At 38.1% G+C, this 26,854-nt stretch overlaps 1 protein-coding gene across 6 annotated transcripts in view; it reads left to right on the top strand.

Moving 5' to 3' along the window:
- The window catches only part of NTNG1 (netrin G1), a gene marked incomplete at both ends in the record, with an annotated part of 297,916 nt that overhangs the window by 133,146 nt on the left and 137,916 nt on the right, over nucleotides 1-26,854 (top strand). The window lies entirely within an intron of this gene.

Raw genomic sequence — 26,854 nt, forward strand, 5'->3', positions numbered from 1 at the left:
GCCCAGAACCTTCCCTGTCAACACAATACCAATAAGGTTGAATATAAAGTATCTAACCAGAACCTACTCATGAATATATATTGAATAAATTAATGAAAAATTAGATGGTAAACCAATGAATTAGAATGTTCAAAATTTTGATTACACCAGCAGAAATGTCATAGTGTTTCATGTCTATACGTGTATGTACGTATGTTTGTATGTATATGTCTCTGTATGAGTCTTTTTCATAAAGGTAGCATTTCACATGGGAAAAATGAATTTTTCAAGTGATTTTTCAGTATCGCTGAAAATGTATTAACTACATGAAGTACAGTAGAATATAATTATAGTAGAATTTTTATATTATACCCTATACCAAAGTATGTCACAAAAGACTTTAAATGATGCTATAAATAAAATAAAATATACATGAATGTTTATATTTAGTGGAGTGGGAACACATTTTCTGAATTCTACCTAAAACCAAAGTTCTACCTAAAAGTCATAAAGACAAATACTGAGAAACATGAGCATATTAAAATTTAATTAAATCCAAAAACATTTATAAGAAATATGCAAATGACGAACCGAAGGCATTTTGCAATGGATTTGATAGAGCTAATAGTCTTAATATAAATAACTCTTCCCAATAAATAATTAAGAAAGAGACTTGCCACCTAAAGATTTTTTTGAGTAAAGGCAAAGGAAACAAATAAAAAACATTTACAAGATAGAAAGAGGCAAGTAACGGGTCAATAAACATGTGAAAATCTGTTCTACTTCATTAGTTCTTAAACATTTAGATTTGAGCAGGATGTTTTGTGTTGACAAGGGTGTGAAGAAATGGTCACTTACATTCCCTGCTAGTGGGAGTATAAATTTGATCTTTTTGGCAGACAATTTAGAAATACCATAAGTATTAACAACTTTAAAAATGTGTCTTATCCATTGATCCAGCAATTCTACCTTTAGAAATGTAACTTAAAGAAGTAATCAATCAGAATTATAGGCAAAGATAATGCACAAATGTGATCCCTTAAGACTGCTTTATAATCAGGACAAATGAGAAATAGGTACATAAGCATTTTGGCCAGGGCAGTTGAAAAAAAGAAATGTTTATAATCTTTTGTTAAAAGTCACTTGGCAGTGTCTATCTAGAAATACATATTTTTTAAATATTTATGCTGATGAAATTTCTAGGAGTTTCTCCTAAGGAAATAATTGGAAACACAGATAAAGCTAAATTTGTAAGGATATCCATTGCCACATTATAGCAATTTATAATCCATGGTTGGGTTATGAACATTGAATAAGCAAATGGTAGTGTCCCAAAATAAATGAGTATGTGACCATGTAGGTATAGGTGTTATTTATAAATAAAATTGGTGTTATTCTAATATCTTGGAAATATGCATGCATCAAATGCTAAAATGAGAAGGGAGCTGATGTTCCTGAGTGCAACCCAACTCCTGCCACTATCTACTATGACTTCTCTAAGTTCCAATTTGTGAGTCTATAAAAGGGGGATGTCCTTCTGTGATCCTTATAACCATGCTATGAGGTTTAAACAAGAAAAAGAACACAAAATTCTTAACAAAGTTACTTAGCACTCAATAACAACTGCTTTGTAAGTGGGGCACAATATTCCATAAAGGATGGTTGTCATAGCCTGAACAGACAGTGAAAATAATTTGCAGCCTCTTAATAGTGGTTTTCTGGGAATGGTACAATTATAAGTGGTTTTGTACTGTATGTTTTCCAGATGTTTCTACTCTCATAATTTTAAAATGTATTGGCTTGGTTTGATTTCCAAAGGATAGATAGCAGATAAAGAATTCTGAAAAGAAAGAGCTCTTGCAGCAGTGGCACCTGGGCCACCAGGACAGAGCCACTGTCAGCCAGCACCATCTGCCACGCAGCAAGTGGCCGAGTCCTCGCCAGTGAGATTGAGCCTGGTAGCCTAGCAGAAGTCCTGCAGTTGTGATATGTATCCGACTCAGCCGTGGAGTCTGAGGACAGCAGAGATGCCAGGGTACCCCCTCCAGAGATTTTAATTTGGTAGGACTAAGATGGCAGCCATGCAACTGAATTTTTAATAATTACTCCACCTGAGATTCTATCACACACCAAAATTTGAAAACTCTTGGACTAGAGCTTGGCATTAATGAGACCAAAGTTCCAGAATGCATCCCGAGGGACTTCCATAGGTAGCTGCTGAGTGTGCCTGCAAGCTGCATGCCTGTCCCTGGCCATATGTCTTACCAAGGCTGGGCCAGTTCAGAGTAGGGATGGAAAGGAGAAAATTATTGCCTCTCCTTTCTCCACCCTATCTCCCCCCACACACTATTAAATAACCCAAAACATATGCCTTATTTTCAGTCAGTAATAGTGCTTTTGCTAGTCTAGTCAGTAAAGAGGCATATTTTAAAAAGAAATGAGACCTTGATTGCTAAACATCCATGAGTGATAAACATTAAACAAAGCAGGTGATCTGAAAAAGTGATTAGATGAATGGGTTCATGCTTAAGAGTTAAGGGCAATACAGTAAAAGAGAATATTGAGGGCTCACAACTGTTTAGTGTTCATTCGGAATCCCTCAGTATTTTCCACATGTTTTTGTTGGATTCATTTATTTAGCCACCATTTTATAACAGTACCTTACAACGTATTGTGGAATGGGTCTGAGTTCATCTGAAGTTCAGGATGCTGCAACACGTAAAATAAGCTGACCTAGTAGGAGTCAGAAATTTTTCCATCCAAAATAGTATCAACCTAAGTGCACCCAGTAAGTGAAATCTTTGCAATGCTCAGATGTCTGATTTTTGCTTGCCCTTTTGCGAAATCCATTCATATTTACTTTTGAAAATAACTTTTAATTAAAATCATCCCATGGATTCCACACTGTGTTCGGTTTTCAGTGTCAGAAAGTGGTTGTGTAATTACATTAGGGTTGGTTGGGATGTGCAGGAAGAATCACTTGAGTTCTTCCCTTTTAAATTGGAGCCCAGTGGAGCGAGTGATGTCACTTTGATTTTTCTGTAGGTCTCACTCAACCTTGTTTCTTTTCTTCTGGTACTCTTTTGATATGATTATTTTCAGCTTCATTACCTATACCTGTGGTCCATTCTTTTTGTTCATTCGTTGTAGATATAATCATCTTCACTTTGCTTCCTATTAGCAGATCCTCTTTTTTCTATGGTAGATTAAATAATCTGGCTTCTTCCATAAACTGGAAACATCAAATAACCTTACTGTTTGACACTCATTTTCCTGTGCCATAATGAAGATGCACCTGGTGGCATTTGGCTCCGCAGCTGCAATCTGTAGGCAGCAATGGGTTTGTGGGATAAGTGCAAAGAGAACAGACTTTGATATCTACCTGATTTAACTTCATTTCTCTCTGCTTTGAATTACCGTAATGGGAAACTTTACTTCATTTTTAAAATGGAGGTAAGAATATAGATTTTGCAGATGTGTTTGTAAATTAACAATGATGTTTGTAAAGAATTATGGATCTAGTAGGTATTTAAATTGCATCTATTGTTATAAAAGCATATGAAGTATGAAGGAATAAATGTGTGAAATGTATAAATGGCACAAAGCAGGAAAATAAAGCTAATATAAGAGACAACAGAGTCAGTGTTCAAAACTGTGTCTAGTATTGCAGTTATCAAGAATAAAGATATAGAATTTAGGCTCCAAAAGCATTCTATTAGTGACCTAGTTTAGTAGCTATTTCTATCCTTGTTTTATAATACTTTTCTGTTTTATTTGTTTTTATCAACCAATTTTACCCTCTTGTAAGTTCCTGTTTATTTAATCCATTCTCCTTATTTTTTCCAAGATATATTTTTAATTATTTTTAAGATTTATTTATTTATTTATCTATTTATTTATCTATCTATCTATCTATCTATCTATCTATCTATCTATCTATACAAGCACTGGGTACAATCAGAAGCATGGGAGGGTGAGAGGTTTCACCAGAGCCAGAGGGGGGAACAGTACAGGCAGACTGACGAAGTACACTGCTGAGGGGAATAGCGGGCGTGGCCTGAGAGGTCTGCGTGCCATGTGGGACCCTCGCCGGGGATCAAACCAGCACTGTGGAGGCTGTGGGCAGCTTCGCAGCTCAGTGCTCAACCGCTGCACCACCAGGGGAGGCCCATCTCCTTATTTTCTTCTTACCTCCGATTCATCCATTGCTGCCTCCTTTACCTTTCTCCATTCATCTTCTCAATGGTAGTATTTCCCAGGCTCTATCCTCACTCTTTTTATTTTTCCATTTCATAATCTTCTATGGATTTAACCACTAATTCAGTAGTAAACAGTACATTCTCATATTCAATCGCTGATGGATATCAGTGAGTAATCCCATACCAACCATTGTAAAAGAGAACTAGTTGAGTTTTCATAGAACTTCTTGCTTCAATGAATTACCCATCATGGTGAACTGCATCACCATATACTCAAACACAAACCAGAAATTTAGACTCTTATAATTTATCTACTTATCCCATCACTTATCCAATCAAACAAGTCCTCTGAGTTTGCCATTTCTTTTTATACAGCATGTCCATTTCTTCCTTGTGTCCTCATGTGTCTTCCAGATTCAGTGCCTGTCATAATTGCTACCTGTACTTCTGTGGCCACTAAACTGGACTCCCTAGCTCACCACTCTGGCTCCACCAGACTGTCCTCAAACCTGCTATCAAGTTGAGGGCAGCATAAATTTAAAATTAAATACGCTTACACTTAAGCTGCAATCCCATCTCTTATGGGCAAACTATTTAACTCATTTTTATGATTGTAAAATCAGAATAACAACACACATAGCATCAAATTGTTGAGAATATTATATATGTAGACATATGTGATAGAAAGCAATTATTAACAAAACTTATTTGGTGTTATTATCTTTCTATACAAAGTTTACAATGTCGCTTTCCTGCTAAAAACCTACTAACTTTTATGTCTACTAACCTTTATGATGAAATTCAGTCTTCCTAGCTAACTGGTTCACTCAGACCTTAATTCTAGAGTCTTCTTTTGTCACTGCCCATCTTATGCCCTTTACTCTGAACTACTCCCCTTTTAAGTTGTTTCCTGGATCCATACTATCTTGAGTCTCCCCCATGCCTATCTGCATACATACTCCTCCTGTGCTTAGAAGACACCCCTCCCACACTGTATATTTCCTCCCTTCAAAACTCACATATCATCTGACTTATACAGATTTCATTTGTTCTAATCTAGAGCCAAGATTATCCAGGATAGTCTTAGTTTACAGCTGTTGTCTTCTGTGTATATGAATAACCCTGCCTTTCACTCTGAAATAATTGGATGGTACATTCAATGATTTGAATTTTTTGAATATTTATGGTCACCTACCTAAACTCCATTGTTCCCAAGCAGAGCTAAGCATCTTGCTGTTTCCATCACCCTTCTGCATTAGATTTATCACATTGTTTCATAAAATCACATTGTTTTATAAATTCTCACTGCTCTCTCTTCCACTAGGCATGAATCTTATCACATTTGTTTTCACATCATTCATCCCTAGCACAGTGCCTGGAAAACACAGAAAGCACATTAATCGCAGGATTCCATCTCCCTAACTCCACCTAAACTATCTATAAAAGACCAAATAAGGAAAGATGCTTCAGCAGCAAATGCAAAATTTAATGAGATTAAGTGGGTCACTGTCAAACTTGAAATACCAAAAAACAAACAAACAAACAACTGGCATGGGCACCAGAGAGAATTGTCTTCATTACCTGTGGGTCTCCCCATGGTCCTGCCTTGGGGAGACTCTGGACAGATCCAGAGTCCCATTTTTCCATTTCTCTCTAATCTGTCACTTGCCCTTAAGCTCTGCATTAAATCACAAAACACATATAAATGCTAATTAGTTTTTCCTTTTTCTTTCAGTCATTGACCAGATCTCCAAATTCCAAACTTCATTCTCTGTGTCCCAGTGAGTAATTATAACAACAGCTAGCATTTATTGAGATCTTACAAATGCTTCAGTCACTCTAAGCATATTTCCTATATTATATCATTTTATAGGGTGAGGGGGGTAAGTAGCCAGTATCCTTTGTGTTATAGATATATTCTGAACTGAGGATTCCTCCTTCAACTAGTCCTAGACTTTGTTCCTTGTGTCACATGTTTTTTTTTTTTAAAGGATTTTTTTTTTTTAAGATATATTTATTTATTTATACAAGCACTGGGTACAGTCAGAAGCACGGGAGTGTGAGAGGATTCACCAGAGCCAGAGCAGGGAACGAAACAGACAGACTGATGAAACACACTGCTGAGGGGAGCAGTGGGCGCAGCAGGAAATGTCTGTGAGCCATGTGGGACCCTCACTAGTGGCCAAGGATCGAACCAGCACAGCAGAGGTTGCGGGCAGCTTTGCAGGCCACCGCCCAACCACTATGCCACCAGGGGAGGCCCCCTTGTGTCATATCTTTAACTGATCTCTCTCTATATCAGTACCTGAAAAGAATTGTTTTCCTGGTATTCTTGTGTTGTAATCCAAATCCTGTCATTTCTAGAAGGTATCCTATGCCAACATGTTATTCTGGTCCTGGAGGGAAAGTTCTAAGGGCAAGTTTTAAGAGCAAGCTGCTCCAAAATAAACTACTTAACAATCAAGTATTGTCTATGTAGCCTGTCTGGTGGCCTAGGGGTTAAATCTCAATGTGGTCACCATTACGGCCTGAGTTTGATCCCCAGCCAGGGAGCTGACCCATATATAGCACAGAAGACCTCTCCTGTCCCACCCACTGTTCGCCTCAACAGTGTATTTAGTAAATCTGCCTGTTCTGCTTCCCACTATGTCTCTGGTGAATCTTCTCAACCCCTGTACCTCTCGCCTACACCCCAGTTCTTCTATGCAAACAACAACAACAGCAGCAGCAGCAAAAAAAAAAAAAAAAAAAAAAGTACATTGCATTGTTTGGGGATGAATATAACAAACTATGATTTTTTTTTTAAATCACAAGGGAGAATTTAAATATGATCCTGCAATCTAGGGTATTAAGGAATTAATGTTAGATTTGTTAGGTAAGTAGTGTCCTTAAAGTTAGGTGTTAAAAAATAAATCTCATCACTTAGAAGCATTCTGCAGATTTAAGAGTAAAAGGACTTGATGTCTATGATGTACTCTGAAATACACTAGCAAAAATTTTTAAATTAAAAAGACAAAAACAGAAATATCGGTGATTAAAGGAACAAGATGAAGAAAATATCAATAATTTTTGTAGTTGGATGATGGCACAGAATAGCTCACTATACTGTTCTTTCTACTATAATATAGGTGAAAAATCATATTAAATAATTAACAATTGTGCTGAAGCTAATCACATTCAGAGCATCTGTAATTCACCTGGAGAGTGTTTAAAGATTGTAAATTATAGTATGGCTCTGAAATTTGAGAATCACTGGTTGAGATTTAAGAAGGCAGGATCATTTCTTTAATATCCATCTGTCCCCAAAACAACAATTGCTGCCACTCAAGATGTCCAAGCAAAACCTTCACTTCAAGGATGAAAATATCAACACATCAATCTCAAAGATGAATAACAATAGCAGCAATTGTGCCACACAGACAGAGTCATGTTATAAGGATTTAGAAATAAATCGGATCTATTTTATGAAATAAAAGACATGGTTTTAGAAATTACCTCCTTTTTTATTCCTAATGAAATAAAAGACATTGTCTCCATTGAGCAAAAGCAGGCCTGGGTAAGAAGAGCATGCTACATAATGAAAATGACAATAACCGAAATAAAAATCTTATTTGAAAGTAGTAAAAAGCAGACCTGACATTGCAGATAATCAAATCAGCCATACACAGAATACAGAGAAAATGAAATCATGGGATTAAAAAATGAGACAATATAATGGGCATAGCTATCAGTCATGAAAATAAAATCTATAGATTCAACAGATGGATCAAAATTAATCATTAAAATGTAACAAAATGTATTTTGGAATTCAGAGATTAAAGAGAACCAAAAGTATTAGTTAAAAGCATTTTCATGGCCCAATAACTTTAGTGAAGACAGGCATGACCCATACGGTTTCTTCTTATATTTTTAAATTGTAGAAGGTGGTAATGAAGAATTCCATGTCTCTGAGTAGAATAGTTCCATTCAACAAGAATCATCTTTCTTCATGGTTCTCATCTGCATTTTCATAGGCTTGAAGATAATGGAGCAATTTTACTATTCCTGGGGGGGAAATCATGAGTTGTTCAAGTAAGAAAATGACCTCAAATATGTAATAGAGCAGAGAATATGTCACCAAGAACCTGTTTTGCTAGAATTATCACAAATAAAGTTGTTGAAGAGAATCAAGAATTTTACATCCTCTGCAGGATATATCATGTAACATTCTATTGCATTAGCCCTAAATTGTAATTTTCCTCCCCTTATTTTACCACTGCTGAGATCAGACTGCATCTTCTCATCACTGGTGCCCTATAGTTGCTATTTAACAGGTGCCAGTGGTGACATAGTTGTCTTTGCCTGCACATGCATGACCCTGGCTGGGATGCCTGTTGATAAGACTGTCCAAAAGCAGCCCCTTGATATTTAAAAAACAGACCTTTTCAAGCTGATAAGAGGAAGGAATATGAGTTCTAATTTTTGTCTGAAAACTTTTTATTGTCATATTCTAGTAAGATCAAGGAAATATAAACACCAAAATTTACAAACTAGGTGTTAGCAACTTGGGATAAAAATTCTGCCCAGACTACAAGCATTGCCTGGGGTTTTGGGTACTTGGGAGTTCATTATACTATTCTTTTTCACTAATATACATATTAGAAAGGATTTGAAATTAAAAGTCTTTAAAAGCAGAAGAAGGAGAAGGATCAGAAGTAAAGGGAAAGGAAATAATGTATTTCTAGTACTCATTACCTAGAAAATGAGACTGGGTAGAAAATCACTGATATGGATAACTCAGTTGCAAGGTGATTCAACAAAGCCTATCTAACCAATTAAATTTATATCTTTCTTTTTACACTTACACAAGAATAATGTGATACAAATCTATACCTAGGCTTGAGTCTCTTTTTTTATTAACTGTAAATAAAAGCTGTAATAACAAAGGATTATATCATGATTTAATTTGAAGCAATTTTGTTTTCTTCCTAGTGTATTATACAGTTTCACTTGCTGTAATCAATGGTGTATTGGATTCTATGAATTACAGAAATAGCTGTTATTTATTAAACACTTGCTATGATCTGGGCACTGTTTTAAGGGCTTTACACATCTTATTTATTTCTTAAAAGGGCAGACCTGTAAGATAGATATTCTTATTATCTTCACTTTACAGATAGAGCAGCTGAAACCCTGGATGTTGAGTAATGTTTCTAATATCTCTCAGCTCGTGAGTAGCAGAGCAAGATTCAAATCCAGGCACTCTCACCCCAGTGGCCAAACCCACAATCACTGTGTCTCTGTCTCCAGATGACTTGAAAATGAGGGCATCTTGGTGCTTGCTTTGACCCTATACAGACAAGGGCCTGGGGCCCAGGGGACTTATGTAATTGCCTACTGTTAGCATATGAACGGTTCTGGTCTGACTCCACAAACAACTCATGGTGAATATTCAAACCCCCCACAAAAAAATCAAAACAAAAAAAAAAAATCTCCATAAAAATCTCCATTATGACCATGCTTGGCAGCTAAATGAATGAAAAGGACTGTAGAATATTTCAAAGGGGAACAAAGCTGTTATTTAATCATCACCAGGCTATTAGCCTTTTCCTCTGCCTAACAACTGAAAAATGACTTCTTGGAGAGCATAGGTAACTTATGCTAAATTCTGAAACTACGATGTGGCAAAACAAGAATGCAAATTTAGATTATCTGCCTCCTAAGTCCGTGGTCTTTGATTTTCCAAAGACAAACACAGTTATTAATCTCTGAGAGGAAACTCATCCCTACAGCAGACATTGCGGTTAGAATATGCAGCTATGACTGCTTTGTCCTGGCAATGCTTTCCTTAAAAACTGTGTTCACTTTAAATACTGAGAGATCACCTTAAATGCGGATTGTTGTAGCTTCTCTTGAATCACAAGAGAATTTCATAGAACCAGAACTGAATTTCTACATGGCATCACTGATTTATTTATTTTAAATTGGTATATTGCTTCTATTTTAAAGTGTAACATAGCGATTAAAACACTATATAAATGTTTAGATTTATTGGGGGTGGGGAGGGCAAGCATTCTTTTTTTAATTTTATTTATATAAAAACTGGGGTACAGGCCAGAGGCGTGGGAGGGTGAGAGGGAATAGTAGGGAGCAGAACAGGCAGACTGACCAAAAACACTGCTGAGGGTGTTAGGGGAAAAAGGATGTCCCAAAGCAAATTCCATATAGGCTTTGTGGACTCCACCCCCACCCCAGGTCAAAGCCAAAGACACTGGGAACTCCAAATCCCATCACCACCAAAGGGAAGGTGGCTGGGACCTGAGGGTGGGGTTAAGCAGCCAGGTGGATACAAAAGGCAGACACTTGGGCTTTGGGGCTCTCCATTTTTGGGCTCTCAGCCAGCTCGGAGCATCAGGTCAGCTCTGAGAGTGACTTTGGGTTTCCAGGTCGTCGGATCGGGTAGGACGCATTAAAGACTTTATTTCCCTATTTTTCCCTGAATTGTACATTTTCCTTATTTCTTTTTCTCTTGTAAATAAACCTTTTATTAACCCTTTTGCGTGTGTCTGTAGTAGAGTATTCATAAATCCCTTTAAAGCGCGCGGGTGAGGACCCACAGCCAGGAACCCGTTTAATATCGGGGTTGCTCTATAACAAGGGGAGCAGCGGGTGAGACAGGAGAGGTCTGCTGCGCCATGCGGATATCTCCCTGGCTGGCCAGGAATCGAACCCGCACTGCAGAGGCTGCAGACAGCTTCACAGCTCTGTGCTCAACCTGCTGTCCCAGTGGGGAGGTCCAGCAAGCATTCTTACTATTTTTGAAAGTCTTCCTACACCATCATTTAATTTGATGTTGGAACTAACTGAGAGCAGTTTTCAGTGGCTCCGAGTGGTAGTAGGAGAGGATAGACTTAATCCTGGACAAACATCAAAGCAAACTAAAGTGAGGAGCGATGAGAAAACACCCTCCAAATTTGTACTGATTAGGACTCTGATAGCGAACATTTGCCCCAAAAGTAGTTTTATTCTTCTCCTGGTTGTCTCCAAACCTGCTTGATGTGTAACTCATCAGTAAAAAGTAGGGAACACATATCCTCAGTATATGTTCTTTTGTATGCAAATAGAATCCATGTGCTATTGTAAAATGCACTCATGCATTTTTCATACTACAAAATATCTCAAAATCAGGCATTTTAGAAGATGGGGGCAGAAATAAAAACAGGCATTCCAGTATCCTCCCCTGAGGACCACTCTCTGCTCACTTTTTCATTGAGTCTATCCCTAAGTTCCCTAAAGTCTTCCATGAGATGCCAGCTTGATATCATTTTATTAATTATGATTATCAGGTAAGTTTGGAAAAGGCTAGGTTAAACTTGGAAATATGTCCTACCATGTAATATCTAATACTGAATACACAATCTCATTGTGAATTCTTAGGAGGGAGAACAGTAATTAGGCTATTATTTCTCCAATATCCCTTTGGGAAATTCTGTTCTGTTCAAGTTTCCTGAAAATCACCTTCTCTAATTTGCCAGCTTTTTCCATAAGGGTTCCATATAATCACAAAACGTTCTGGTCATCAGTTCTTTATTTTTTTTAAATATTTATTTATTTATGCATACAAGTGCTGGGGTGTAGGCCAGAGGTGTGTTGTGGGTTGGGGGTGAGAGGATTCACCAGAGACGGAGTGGGGAGCAGAACAGGCAGACTGACTGAAATACACTGCTGAGGGGAGCAGCAGGTGAGACAGGAGAGGTCTGCTGCGCCATGTGGGTAGCTCCCTGGCCAGGGATTGAACTTGCACTGCAGGGGCTGCAAAGAGCTTCACAGTGCTGTGCTTAACCCGTTGCACTACCGGAGAAGCCCCTGGTCATCAAGTCTTAACTCTTTGTATTCCGTACATGTTAACTCATGGATTCTTCTTTCCTAGAACTATGTCCTCCCCTTGCACCCAGAATCCTAATATCTTTTTTAATAGTCCCTGTTTGGGTATTAGCCTCAACACAATGGGCATACTTTGACTGTAGAGAAAAGTAGCCAATGCCAATCTAACTTCCCTCAGTTTCTTGAATGAATACTGCTCTAAAGTCAAAGGGATTTAAAATAGATGCACCCCACAATTTGGGACTTGCCGCAGATTCACTCTTCCTACTTCACCTTGATCATGGGTAGAAATACCTACTCTGATAGCCTTCTCATTCTTGGGACCCAGTCCCCACTTTGTACCCCATTGATTGGTGATGCTAACTTGCTTATTATTACCTAGAGATTTCAAGAAAAAAGCTTCAAAACTCTTGCTACACAGAGAATGTGCTTATCAGGGACTCAAGTTAAAATACCAGTTAGGTGCTCTCTAGGAACTAGTATTGTGTTCCAATGTTTTGGTCTTTAAAAACAGCACTAACTTAGATTTGTTTTTATCTACTCACATTTTGCCACTTGGCAGGTCAACTCCAATCTTCATGTGCAAAATTAAAATAACAGTACATCTCATACTGGTTGGATGATTTCAAGAAATGTTTTAACCCATGTGAAGCACTTAGAGGAGAGGACTTGGAAGAGCCCAGATCCATAAATAGGTCAACATGAAATATTAACTTTTTTTTTGTTGCTGTTGTTTTAAATAAATGCATTAGGTATTTTTCTAAAGAAACTTTGGCCTGTATTGTAGATCAATGAAAATCAAATATTTGTGTTTCATTTGTAGACCCAAAATGGTGCATTTGATTCTGGTTTTAATATTTTACAGATATTGCTCATTACTAATTATTTTTTATATATGTCAAAATAGTACAGTGGAAAAGTAGTGTGGTCCACTTTGGTCTGATAAATTTGGGTTCTTATGATTATCCTCTCCACATGCTTTTGTTTATTACCTTTTTCATGCTGCCAACATACCACACTATACAGAGGCAGTGTCTTGTGGTAGAAAACTTCTTTCTGAAGGCAACATCACAAAAGACTCACAAACATATTCATCACTTTTGTAGCTTGCTTGGTATGTGTTTGCTTTTGTTTGATATTTCTTTTGCTACAATCGTAAAATATGTTGTGACCATCATACGTTAATAAATTACTGCATTTAAAGTTTGGCAGCAGGGCCTCCCCGGTGGCTCAGTGGTTGAGCTCTGTGTTGCGAAGCTGCCCGCAGCCTCTGCAGCGCTGGTTTGATCCCTGGCCCCCAGGTAAGGGTCCCACATGGTGCGCAGACCTCTCCTGCCAGCCGCTGCTCCCCTTAGCAGTGTACTTCATCAGTCTGCCTGCTCTGCTCTCCCCTCTGGCTCTGGTGAATTCTCTCACCCTCGTGCGCTTCTGACTGTACCCAGTGATTGTATCAATAAATAAATAAATCTTTAAAAAAAATAAAGTTTGGCAACATTTATTTTAAAGCTGAGGCTGTCCACCATTCAATAAATAATGTAAATATTTTCCCTCACTCTGTAGGCTCATGAGCCATCAAATACTGTACTAAAGAAATACTGATCCTGAAGCAAGATAAAAAAGAAAGCTAGCAATAAGGACAATGTGATTTTACACTTTAATATCTAATATTAGATCCAAAGTCCAATATAAAATAATCTAATATTTAAAATTCAATATCTTCTGACTTCCCAATTCTAAAATCACTTGAGTAGACCAGTGCAATCCATTCAGGACAAGTAGATTTTCCACCGATATGGTCCTGAACTAATATTGAGGGAGATCTGAAATAGCCTAAAATCAGTCCTTATATTGGTTCCTGTTAGTGAGAATTAACCACAGAAGATTAATAAAATTAGAAAAGTGTGGTACAAGGAGACATTTATCTGACAATTTTAGCCATAGAGCATCCTAGCTACTAATAAAAAAGATTTAGGCAATAAATAAGAATGTTTTTGCATTGGAAATACATCTGTGTTCCCAAAATTACAATGTAGATACTCACAATTTAGTGCCGCACTTAGCCCCTTTCATAAGTATGTTTACCTCTTCATTTTCCACATTTGTTTGCCCTGTCATCAGACATTGCTCATCTTAAAATTGCATTATTTGAGCCTCTTCCTCATTTAAACCACTATTCCATTTTCCCTGCTTTTATTTTGACTTCCCCAATGAGTGTTTTGAACCCCTGCCTATGTGTTGTACGTGTGTTGTGTGCGTGTGTGTGTGTGTTAATCATTCTACTATTCTCCAGTAAAATGGCTTCTGCCTCAATACTCTATTATCACAAGTATTTCCAAGGTCACTGATGCCCACTTTCAAGACAAATCAAAAGATTTTTCTTGCAGCTTATCTTTTCTCAAGTATCTGACCCTATTGATCACAACTTTTTTTTTAACTTCTGGCATTTTAAAAGAACCTTTTTCTTATTCTCTAAGATATGAATTGCCTTTTCATTTTCTTGGAGGTCAGTTTAAATTTTTATTTCTCTCCTCATACAAACATTCAAATATCTAGAGTACCCTAAATTCTGTGTGTGTGTTAACTCAAATATGAATTGTTAGCTGCCAATAAAACCAGCTCTAAGAGTAGTTTCACTTTTTTTTAAATTTTTTGCAAAGAAGAACTGGGGTGTAGGCCAGAGGTGCAGGGGGTGGGGGAATATTCACCAGAGAGAGAGAGAGAGAGAGAGAGAGAGAGTGGGGAGTAGAGCAGGCAGATTTATTGAAATACACTGCTAAGGGGACCAGCAGGTAAAACAGGAGAGGTCTGCTGTGCCGTATGTGGTAGCTCCCTGGCTGGGGGTTGAACTCAGGCCATCGTGGTGACACAGTGCTGAGACTTAACCCCTAGGCCACCAGGGAGACCCAGAAATTTCACATTTAACCAAATACATGGATTTTTCCTTCATTAAGAGAAGTGATCAGGGCCTTCCCGGTGGCGCAGCGGTTGAGCGCTGGGTTGCGAAGCTGCCCGCGGCCTCTGCAGCGCCGGTTCGATCCCCGGCTGCTCCCCGGCCACCGGAGGAGGGTCCCACATGGCAAGCAGACCTCTCCTGCCACCCGCTGCTCCCCTCAGCAGTGTACTTCGGTCCTTCTGCCTGCTCTGCTCCCTGCTCTGGCTCTGGTGAATTCTCTCACCCTCCCGCGCTTCTGACTGTACCCAGTGCATGGTATAAACAAACCATCAAACAAACAAACAAATAAATAAATAAATAAAACATGTCTCTATAAAAAAAAATAAAATTAAAAAATTAAAAAAAAAAAAAAGAGAAGTGATCAACTCTCTCTATGGTGGATCCAAAGCTTCATCCAGAAAGAGCAAATCCATCCTCTACCTCTAAATTCTGGAATAGTTGATTAGTATTAGCATTGAGGAATTTTTTATTACCTTTCTGGAGCTACATAAAAACATTCTGTTGCAGCTGATTTTTGATCATCCTGTTCATAATCTTCCTCAGGTAATTTTTGTGTAATGTTTCAGTGGTTGATCTGTCTTTGGCCTTCCCAAAAACAAGACTCACACAAGTTTTCTAAGAGTTCTTATCACTCTGTTTCTTATCTTAGGCTCTGCTCTTACCATTTAGCCAGTCTATGTTTTCCATGCCTTCCATGTTCATGTTGCTTTTTATTATTTTCATTGCTGTTATTATTTTGTGTATGAAAACTTGTTTATTCCTTTCTTGGATTTTTTTTTAATTAATAAATTTTATTTTTATATTCCCCATACAATTGCAATCCCCCCATTCTGACCCCAATCCCTCCCCTCCCGCCCCCCACCTCCCAAAAAGTGTCTCTGGTTCATAGTTTTTGTTGATTTTGATTTTCACTTTCTTATAGTTATTCATTTTCCTGGTCCCTTATTTAAGTTTTCTAGATCCCTGCTATGAGTGAGACCATCCGGTATTTTTCTTTTTCTTTTTGGCTTATTTCACTGAGCATGATCCCTTCCATCGTCATCCATGTTGCTGCAAATTGCATGTGTTTATCTTTTTTGAATGCTGAGTAATATTCCATGGTATATATGTACCACATCTTCTTGATCCAGTCATCTATTTTTGGGCATTTGGGCTGTTTCCAAAGCTTAGCTATTGTAAACAGTGCTGCTATAAACATAGGGGTGCAGGTGTTCTTTGGAATTGATGTTTCTGTGTTCTTTGGGTAAATACCTAGGAGTGGAATTGCTGGATCATATGGAAGCTCTATGTTTAGTAGGTCCAGAAATCTCCACACAGCTCTCCATAGTGGTTGGACCAGTTTGCACTCCCACCAACAGTGCAGAAGAGTTCCTTTTTCTCCACAACCTCGCCAACATTTGTTGTTGCTATTTTTTTTTAATATGTGCCATTCTCACTGGTGTAAGATGGTATCTCATGGTAGTTTTGATTTGCATTTCCCTGATTACAAGTGATGTTGAACATTTTTTCATATGCCTGTTGGCCATTCGCATTTCCTCTTCAGAGAAGTTTCTTTTTAGTTCCTCTGTCCATTTTTTGACTGGATTATTTTATTTGTTGTTGTTGAGTCTCATCAGCTCTTTGCAGATTTTTGTGATAAGTCCTTTATCATTAGTGTTGTGTGCAAAAATTTTCTCCCAGTTGGATTTTGCCCAAATCATGTGCACCAAGAATCTCAAGTGCTTGTTGACATCAGGGACAAATGTCATTTCAACATAGTCTATGAGAAGTATGAAGCACCCCTGTGGATGTTCACTTGCCAAATAATTGATTCCTAACTCACATCTGGTTGCTTGTGTAAGCCCACACTGTCCATAGAAATAGGGTACATTCAAGATTGAATTGAGATGACTCCTAATATTGGACTGAATATGAGCCTTTTGTTTTCTCTGGAAGAGAATCTGGGAAACTAATGCAGAAAGCTACCTGTGTATGAGACATCTGCTATAAAAACCATAAGAGGTTTTCTTTCTCCAATTAATCAAATCCAGACTCTTGGAGCCAGATTTTAGTGTTCTCCAAAATCAACTTTAAATTACCTGTGTAAACTTATCTCCCACTACCCTACAGTCTTACAAATAAATGAAGATTATATTTATAGTTGGTAATACACCAAGATAATTAGTTTCTGTTGATCTGAATAAAATACATTCACATTTAAATAAAATGAGTATAATATTGATATATGATATATATACATATATTCTCTCATATATAAGATATATCTATATTTATATCAGGTATGAACTTGGACAAGAAAATTGGACTGAGAGAAAATATATGTTGAGGTTGGAAATACTAACAATATAACATCTGAGTGGGAAAAGGGAATGAAATCATTTGGAAAGAAGGAACAGGAATAAAGAAAGAGTTGTTTTAGTTTGTTGGGGCTAGAAATATACTACCTAGACCTCAGACAGTGGCATGACCTGGTTTTATGAGCCTGGAGCCTAAATAGTTCTGGGGACTCACTTTTAAAAAGAAAAATGCAGAACTATAAAATAAAACTAGCCACACTGTCTGGGAAGCAGCTTGTATAACTGATGACTCTGAAGTTAAGCTTCATTAGCATCATGGACATAGGTAGAATTTTCAGAATGTTTGGAAAGCCTCTTAAGCCCCAGCACAATAAAGACCACTTCTACCGTGTCCAGTAGAATATGCTTGCCTCCTCCTTCTCCACCCATTTCCACCTCTAGCACATCATACATTTTTCAAGGATTTGTAGCACCCAGGTACTTTCACACAGACGCATTGTAAAATTACAACCACATCATTCACAGCTCTTCCCTCAATTTTATTTAGTTCTTCATATTCCCCAAGAACAAGTCATGCTCTTGGTGTTCAGCTATTTGTTTATATGCAGAAGGATGCTTTGGGTTGGATAAGGAAGGCAAGATGGAATGAAAAGAGGGATCCCCAGCTCTCCAGCCACTAAGAGAAATACTGCTGTGACTGATGGGGAAAAATGAAGATTCAATGAACACCAGGAAAGAACTGGGACATGATTGCAGCTCATGCAATTTGTCTTTGCCCTCCCACCTCAACAGAAGTCCCAGCAACTGTATCAATCACACACAGGCACTCGGGCACTTGGAGTCAGACTCCGGAGTTTTGTTTGGTTTTGTTATTATATTATATCATAAAAGCAGCATCTCCAGCTTAGGAAGCTAGGTATTTCTTTATACTGGTTCCTTATTTGATTCCCAATCAAATAGGCATATCCCTTCTGTCTTATCATATTTTCAAATCTGCTTAATTTATCTTATTTTCTCCCTGCCTGCTTGTCTTTGGACTCTCTTTACTTTCTTTAGATCCACAAATGTTTTAATTCACACAAAGGATGTGCCAGTTCTTCTCATAAGATTATAGTAAATTAGATTAAAAAATAAACAATCAGAGTTTAATATGATTTGCATGATGCTATGATCCACTGTAAGGTACATAAATATACACACATGAGTGGTATGGCTTACTCATGAGATATGAACACAGTGCATAAAAAAAAGTGAATTCAGAGGTATGGAGAGGTCAGCTATTGGATAATCTTACAAGCTGTGTTAAGGAACTTGAGTTGTCCTGAAAGTCATGGGAAATCTATGACACAGTCAGATTTAGATTTTAGAAAGATAATTTTAGCTATTTGTCAAAAAATAGTTTATAAGAGGACGATACTCTTAGAGAGAAAAATCATTTTTATGAGGCTATTACAGTAATTCCAGAAAAAAACATTTTAAAAATACTAAAAAACTGAAGAAAGCAATGGCAATGTTAATGAAAGTCTGGTTGGTGATGGATTAAATCTAGAGAATTTGGTTGGTGCATCAATTAAGGGAAAAGAAGGAATTAAAGATGCATCCGAGATTTCTTGAATGAGAAACGGAAGAATTTGCTGTCCTCAAAATGAATAAAGGTGGAGACGTGTTTAATGCTCATTACTAATTACTTACTACATGCTAAGGAGATGCTAAGCATCTAACATGCATTTTGTACTTTCATTGCATGTGAACAAAACTTGAAAAGTAAAATAACTTGTCTAAAAATACATAATAACTAAGAGGTAGAGGTGGAATTTCAAATCTAGAAGATCTGACCCAGTGCCATAATTCTTAATAAATAGTACACTAGTGTTTCCTGAGCTGTGGTCAAAGCTCTCTGCATCAGGGTCTACAATCTAAGGTACTTATTAAGTTAAATGCTTGGGTCCAACCCAATCTATTGAAACAATTTCTGACTAGTTGGGACTGAATGCACCAGGTGTTTCTCGAGCACATTACAGTTGTCATATCACTGCAACACATAGTTTATATTATAGCTTGGAAGGATGATGACAGATTCACTTTTTTAAAAAAATAGAGATTTTAGTGTTTGGAGAATGTCACCCAGAATGCTGTAGAGGTGGAGTCAGATAATATTTTCAGGCTAGATTTTGATGCTGGGAGGGTTTAACTCAAGTCTCAGTCTCGGTAACACTAGTTTCGCAGCAACTATCCCAGAGTGGTTTGGATGAGGTATCCTAGGTAGGTAGGATGATGGAATAAAATAAATCATCATCACACTACCCTCCCCCAACCTCCTCTGTCATAATAATTTTCTATAGTGCACTTTTCACATGTATCCCTAAATCTGCCCCAAGCATGAAATATTTTGTTTCCCTAAAGCTGTTTGCAAACTATTTTTGCATGTATACTATAAAATATTTTTTATATAGTATACATTTAGTATTTAGTACATAGTACATTTAGTACTAGTACATTTAGTACATAGTATTTTATATTTAAATAATACTATTTTTAACATAATTTTTATTTATGTAGCAAGGATATAGTGGACACGTGACAGCAGAAATGTGACAGCATTGTTGGTCACAAGGACACCCAGTGTCCTCTTAGAAGCAGAGTAACTAATGTCAGAAGTGTGATTGTTGCTTGTGTGGGTCTAATCTGCTAAATTTCAAGCATTTTACTGCATCATTTCTTCACAATGTTTTTTTAACATAGTAGGTACCCAATGCCTAGCTAAGGAATTTGGAAGACAAAAGTTTAAAAGAAATAAGGAGAATAAGAAATCAGGAACCAATCACTTGTGAAAGTGCCATGTTAGGAAAACTCTCCTTGTGCCTCTTAGGACTAAGTGATCACTTCAGCAAAGGATGCTCTGTTCTTCCAGTATTCTTTTTAAACTTGTGGCTTTCAGCAAATGGACTTCAAGAAGGTCTTGGACTTGCTTTCTCATGTGAGAGAAGAAAGATTCAGATTCTGAGAATCAAGTCAGGAACCTTCAAGATTCAAAACACTCCAACTCTTATATGATGGCATGAGAATTGAAAACATTCCCACTTTTATATTTTACCTGTCCTTGTTTCTCTCAAGTTGTTTTAACTTAAAATGCTGTCAGCCTACTTCAGTTTTGTGTTATTAACATTTAAGTGTCTGCATTCTAGTCTATTTCAAGATGACCTATAAGGAAAATAGCATATCAAAGATATTTAAGAGATATTTTTTTTTTTATAGAGGCATGTTTATTTATTTATTTATTTGTTTGTTTTGTTTATACATGCACTGGGTACAGTCAGAAGCACGGGAGGGTGAGAGAATTCACCAGAGCCAGAGCGGAGAACAGAGCAGGCAGAAGGACCGAAGTACACTGCTGAGGGGAGCAGCGGGTGGCAGGAGAGGTCTGCGCACCATGTGGGACCCTCCTCCGGTGGCCGGGGAGCAGCCGGGGATTGAACCGGTGCCGCTGAGGCTGCGGGCAGCTTCGCAACCCAGCGCTCAACCGCTGCGCCACCAGGGAGGCCCTTAAGAGATATTTTTTAAGAAAATAAAATTTAAAAAAGCAATGTCCTTACTAATTATAATACTGTCATCTTAGCACAGTTTTTTTTTCTGTAGACATTCATTTTCCAACCTACTTGATTTATTAATATTTATTTCTTCTTCAGTCCATGCCAAGTAATGATATAGGTTGATATGTAGGAACCCATTTTTGTGGCTTGTGGCTTGAGAATGTATTTAGCTCCGACTTAGAAACGTGGTCTTCTTGACCTCTGCAGCATTCGCCAGTTTGAAAATCCTGAACATAATCCTCTGTGGGGATTTACACAGGTGTCTATTATGGCCCATAATCTGTGATATGGCTTCCAGGAGTCTCCTTGCAGAGAGGTTAAGCCCTTCCATCTTTATTCCTGAGGAAAAAAGTCCACACAGCATTAGCATTGTCAGGGAGCAGATTGAATCAAGCAACAGCCTCAATTAGGCCTTAAGCCTGTGTCTGTGCCAGGGAGGAGTCTGTGTGATAAGCAACTGGTTCCTTTAGAAACCGGAGCAGTTAGTTTTAACTCCGGAGACACAAAAACAAAACTATTCATCTTCCATGATCTTAAGCCACCAGAGTTCCCAAGCCAAATACGTGGGTGCTTTTGTCACAGCAGTTTCAGAATATCCAAAGTTGGGACAGTCCTATAATATTCAGCCCATCTTGTTCCCGTGGATCTGCTCTGCATTGGAACCCACCTACCCATTCACAGAACCCCTTACAAATTGAGATTGTGCTGCGATTTGCAGGGATCACTGCTTTTTATATCCAGGTAACAAGGGACAACCAGAAACAGGCTGCCTGGTGGAACTTTGTCCCAGAGGACATCATAAGTCCACCCCCAAAGCTGTCGTCATCACTGTGGCCATGGAGGTGCTGAGACTTCCTTTTCAGAGTTCTGGAGCTGCTCACCATCATGGATGGTGCTTAGCCCAGGTCCTACTTTAGCTCCCTTCTCCCTAATATCAGTAAGTGGGTATCAAAGTTTTTTGTTTGTTTGTTTTTAATATAAGGGGCATCTCAGACTAACCTATGAACATCAGCTTCCAGACTCAGAGTCATCTGAGTATCTCTGGGAAACCTTCAAGGAGGGGCTGTCCTACCTTCTAACCAAGCAAGACTCAAGGAGCAGAAAGGCTGAGGCAAGGAATGACCAAGACGTTCTAAGAAGAGACTGGGGCGGGGGGGGGGGGGGTCCTTCCCACCAAAAATGACACTTCTCAATAAAGAGGTCAGTCAACTCAGAAAATTCTTGCTTGGTGCCTCTCCATGAGCTGCAGTGGAGGAGGGAAGGAAGCCATCTTTCCAGACAGTAGTCCTTTCTGCCAGTGAAAGAGCTTGGGGCTCTTCTTGCTAGAGATGAGCAGTAAACTCTGACCAGTTTCTTCACTGGCAGAGCCATTGTGATGTCTTTCACAATCACAGTAAGAATGAGTCGGGAGTGCCATCCCAGAAGGCTGTTTGTGCTCATTTTGCCTTTGAGTCTTTCTCACTTTTTTTCTGTCACTTTCCAACCTAACAAGCAAGGACGAGGCAGATGTAAATGGGTGTGAGGCTGTTGTGTCTCTATTTTTCACCATCGGTGTAAGTGTTAACCCGGATGCTTCTCAGAACCACAAGTAGGTACATGCCTGCCTGGCGTGTGGCTTACAGTTCAGTAGCAAACCTCCCATGAGAATTCCCTACATTTCCAGTAGTTTGTCGTTTTCCCAATAGTTTGCCAGTGGGTAAAGTTTGGAAGGGTGAGGGTAAAAGATAGGAACCACAATACGACTTTGGCATTGCTTATATAGGATTTGAAAAAAAAAAAACAAAAAACTGCTCTAGCAATTAGGTGAAAGGAAGTTCTTTTCAGTGTCATATGCCAGAAGAAAGGCGCTTTCATCAGTAGGAACATTTGTGTCTCAAATTTTATTAATCCCTCTAAGTTCTGAAAGCATATTTAGGAAGAATAACAACATTTCAGTTTGACTACAAAGTGCTAATTAATTACTAACTTCCTTTCTCCCAGAGGTAAAATATCAATGTTATTTTTTAATGGAATTAAGCATCACAATCTTCTAATTGTTATAAAAATATTTAGCAGTAATATCTGTTTAATTATTTAGACATCTCTTAATGGTGTAAATATTACCAGCGCAGTCATAAATATTTTCTGCTTTGTCCATAGACAATCAGTTAAGGATCTGTTGCTTGTAGGTCTTAAATTAAGATCTATTTAAGGCTGCCTGCTGGCCACAGGATAATTACTTACACTTGCTAATGCCTGAATCCATTAGATTTAGCAGCAAGAAGTATTCTTTGCTTTCACAAATAAGGGAAAGTTATTTTTCTTATATAAATTTCTTTGTTGCTGGTATTAGAGAGGATTAAGATGGGGTTGAAGTAGCTGAAACTTTAATTAATCTAATCCCTTGAACAGCAATTGTTTTCAAATTGATAATTTTCTGTAACAACAGTATTACAGATCACACACACGTGAATTATTTACACTATTTTAGCATATAATCTCACCTCCAGCTTTGTCTTTCTAAAATGGCAAGATATGAGACTTCTTCAGCCTTTTTTTTTTTTTCATTTTCTCTCACCTAAATAACAGGGTTTCTTCTGAAAGTTCCAGAATAAAATCTTTTCTTTCCCTGCTAGTTTTCTCTCAATGTTGTTGTTTCTCAGTAAGTTGTGTTAATTAATCTAAAAGAGCATGAGGGTGCTGTGAAATCAGGAAAATGGTTGAATTGATTTTTTTATCTATAGTCATTTGGGGGTAGACTTTCACTTGAAATGATTTGTTTACTCATCAATTTTAATAAATTGTTATGCTACTGAAATTATCACTAAGAGTAGAGTCAGATGAAGGACAAAACTGTCATTCTGGTCAACCTCTGACCATCTCCAGGGTAAATTAGGAATTGTTCTTAATCTGCTCAAATGTCACATAATCGAGGAGAGACTTTCTCTGACCTCCCAATATAAAATTACAATCACTATCCCTCTTCTAACACCATTCTCCTCTGTAATTGGATTTATTTTTCTCCATAGCAGTTATCATCATCTGACATTATAAAACATGTATTTGTTTGGTGCATCTCCCCCACTAAGGTGAAGCGCCACTGAAAGCGAGGACTTGGATTTGTTTACTGCTGTATCCTCAGAGCCAAGACAGTGCCTTAAATATAGTAATATAGTAGGCAATCAATAAATCATTATTGGGTGCATGAAGCTTTTTCTTTCATTTTTCGTGTGCTTAAAGCACCAGATCAGTACAGAGCAAGGAAATTTTCTCCTTGTCCTGGTATATATTTTGAGAGCTGACAACTTGATGTAAATGAAAACATTTATCCTAAGCCTGCTGTCCTGCTGAGTCCCAGTGGGAGTACATCCCTGTGGATCAAAAATGGAGACTGAGAGCTTTATGGGGTCATGTCTTCATTAAAGGACTAATCTTTGGACTGTGCACTGCTGCCTGGCATCCATGTGTTTGCAGTTCTAAGAGGAATACACAGCAAGAATCTCTAGGATATTTGCCCTCTAGGACATTATTACATGCCACATAAGTAGGGGTTACTAAAACAAAAAGAGTTTCCCTGGGCATATAATTTTCTTAAATGAGGTATTACATGAAGCTGGGAAAGTTCTTAAGTTCAAGACATTTCAGATGTATGAGTCCACTGGTGAGGACTCTTCAAGATAAGAAGGTCTTTCCCAAACTTACTTTTCTTAGGTCCTTCTTTTCTACCAGCCAACACTATTTCTAAGACTCTATTGTCATAAGAAATGCCATTCCATTCACTTGGGAGCTGAAAAAGCCAGGACTGGGGCAAAAAGTGCTTCCTAGCTCTGCCCCTTTACACACTTGTCATGTGACTTTGGAAAAGTTACTTAACACTCCTCTATGCCTCAATTTCCTCTGCCATAAAATAGGGGTGAAAAGGATTACCGAGGTTAATATATGTAAAGTGTGTGACATACAAGCGCTAAATAAATAATGGCGATAGACAACACCTTTTATTGAATGTGGGAATGAATGACTTTTAGACAGATCCATCCCTTCAGCCATAGTTCCTAAAACAGGTTTGCAAGTATTGCTCTCTATTGGGACTCAAACTGCTGTACTTTGTACTTCATCCCAGAACCACTTCCCATCTGAAAATCTTTGCATCTACACTGAAGTCAAAGATATGCTATCTTTCAACACATCTTAACATAAATGTCTGATAATTCACTTTGGTATATCACGTAGAGATGATTCCCTGTGTTGTGATACCCTTGACCTCTGATGAGACACTTTTGCCAGGAGGGGCATGGCAGCATCCAAGTTTATGATGGTGCAGATGGATACATGCTGATAGATGTTCAAGTGACCATATTTTTTCAATAAATTCTAAATGAAGGTGTGATTTGTGTAAATCTGATCCCTTCCAGTAAAATGGGCATTTACATATATTTGGAATTTATCAATCCTGACAGATTCCACAATATTTATAGCCCTCCATAAACAGCCCTTGCCAGTTTGCAGAGCTCTGCATTTGGCTCTCTGGTATGCTTAAGAGAGTTTAAATAATAATAAATTTGGTGATTTATTCCACCTGGAACAGAAACTTATTTCCCCCCCTTGGCTCATTTTGAAGGGGATGCTATAAATAGTGCCACAGACGCTGGCATCAGGAATAGAGAATTGAAATTCGAGAGAGAACTACAGAAACATTTCCATTATCACTGATGCCTTGAATGTATTTTTAAAACAGTTCTGTTCCTCAAATAATGCACCTTCTCTCCTTTCTCCTGCCCCAGCTCAATTATACGTAAGTCCCCCAAACCTGTTGCCAGCTTTAGGATTCAGTTGCACTAATGGGAAGGAGAGAGTGAAAGTATTAGCTGACTAGGTAGGGGAAGGTTGCCTCTAGGGAAGCCAAAGCAATTCTCCAATGTTCATCTTACATTTCACAGGAGTCAGCGATGTCTAGAGTGTAAATTCATTATTTGAGATCCAGCTCATGCCTCCTGCAGGTATTATGAAAAGCTCTGGTTCATGAAAAAGAAAAAAAAAAGGCTAATTGTCATGACAAGAGTAAGCCTAAGGACAATGTCGGAGGGCTGATTCTTTCACCCATTCATGCTTAGAATTATCCAGTGTGGGATAAGAGAGAAATACCTGAAACAGTTGCCTCAAAATGATGTAATTTATTTTCTAAAAAAAAAAAAAATGAAAGAAACAAAAATCTGGGACCCGTTTGTTTGGCATAGACTCTGCGATGTAAGCTGAGATGAGACATTCAGTACAGTCTATAAGTTGCTATAAATGGTCATATGACAAGGACACTGATTACCAGCTTCTTGCTTAAGTGGCCTATGAAGGAAGTAGCCTTTTAAGAGGGACAATAATAATAACAGCTGACAGCCACGGAGAGCTGACTAGGGACCTGCATGGAGCCATGCATCATGTGGCTGTCACCATTGCAACACCCCTCTAATTAAATACTGGATTTTTCCATACCTGATAACCTGGAACACACCCCCACCCCATATCTTTCCTGAGCAATCCCTTTGTCTCTAGCTAATAGGATGGCAGATGTTTGGACCAAGCCCCAGAGCCTAGAGTGTACCATATTTTAATGATTTGTGGTGAACAAGGTAAATGCTTCAAAAGCAGACTTTATGAAGCAGAGAACCAGCTAAGTATGATGGATATGAGACAAGGTAAATGTTGTATGGGGGTATTGTTTCCCAACAGGACCCAAGTGTCTATGGTTCATGCTAATTCTAAAGATTTGCTTGAAAATGACTTTTTAAAAAACTGTGCTCTTGAGAAATGTCCTTGAGGCTGGGAGAAATTTCCTTGCCTTGCTATAGCATCTTTCCAAAAGGATGGAGAGTTACTGAACTGTTAGCCAATTGCTCAGTCTCTTTGTTCTTTTGAGACCACAGTATGGGTCCAATACATATGAGATCAATAAATTGTTTTCATTTCTTAAAGCCCATAGAAGGAAAGAAGACAAGGAAATTA

This window comes from Talpa europaea (genome assembly GCF_964194135.1).
Source record: "Talpa europaea genome assembly, chromosome: 9".
In the NCBI taxonomy this organism is placed as follows: domain Eukaryota; kingdom Metazoa; phylum Chordata; class Mammalia; order Eulipotyphla; family Talpidae; genus Talpa; species Talpa europaea.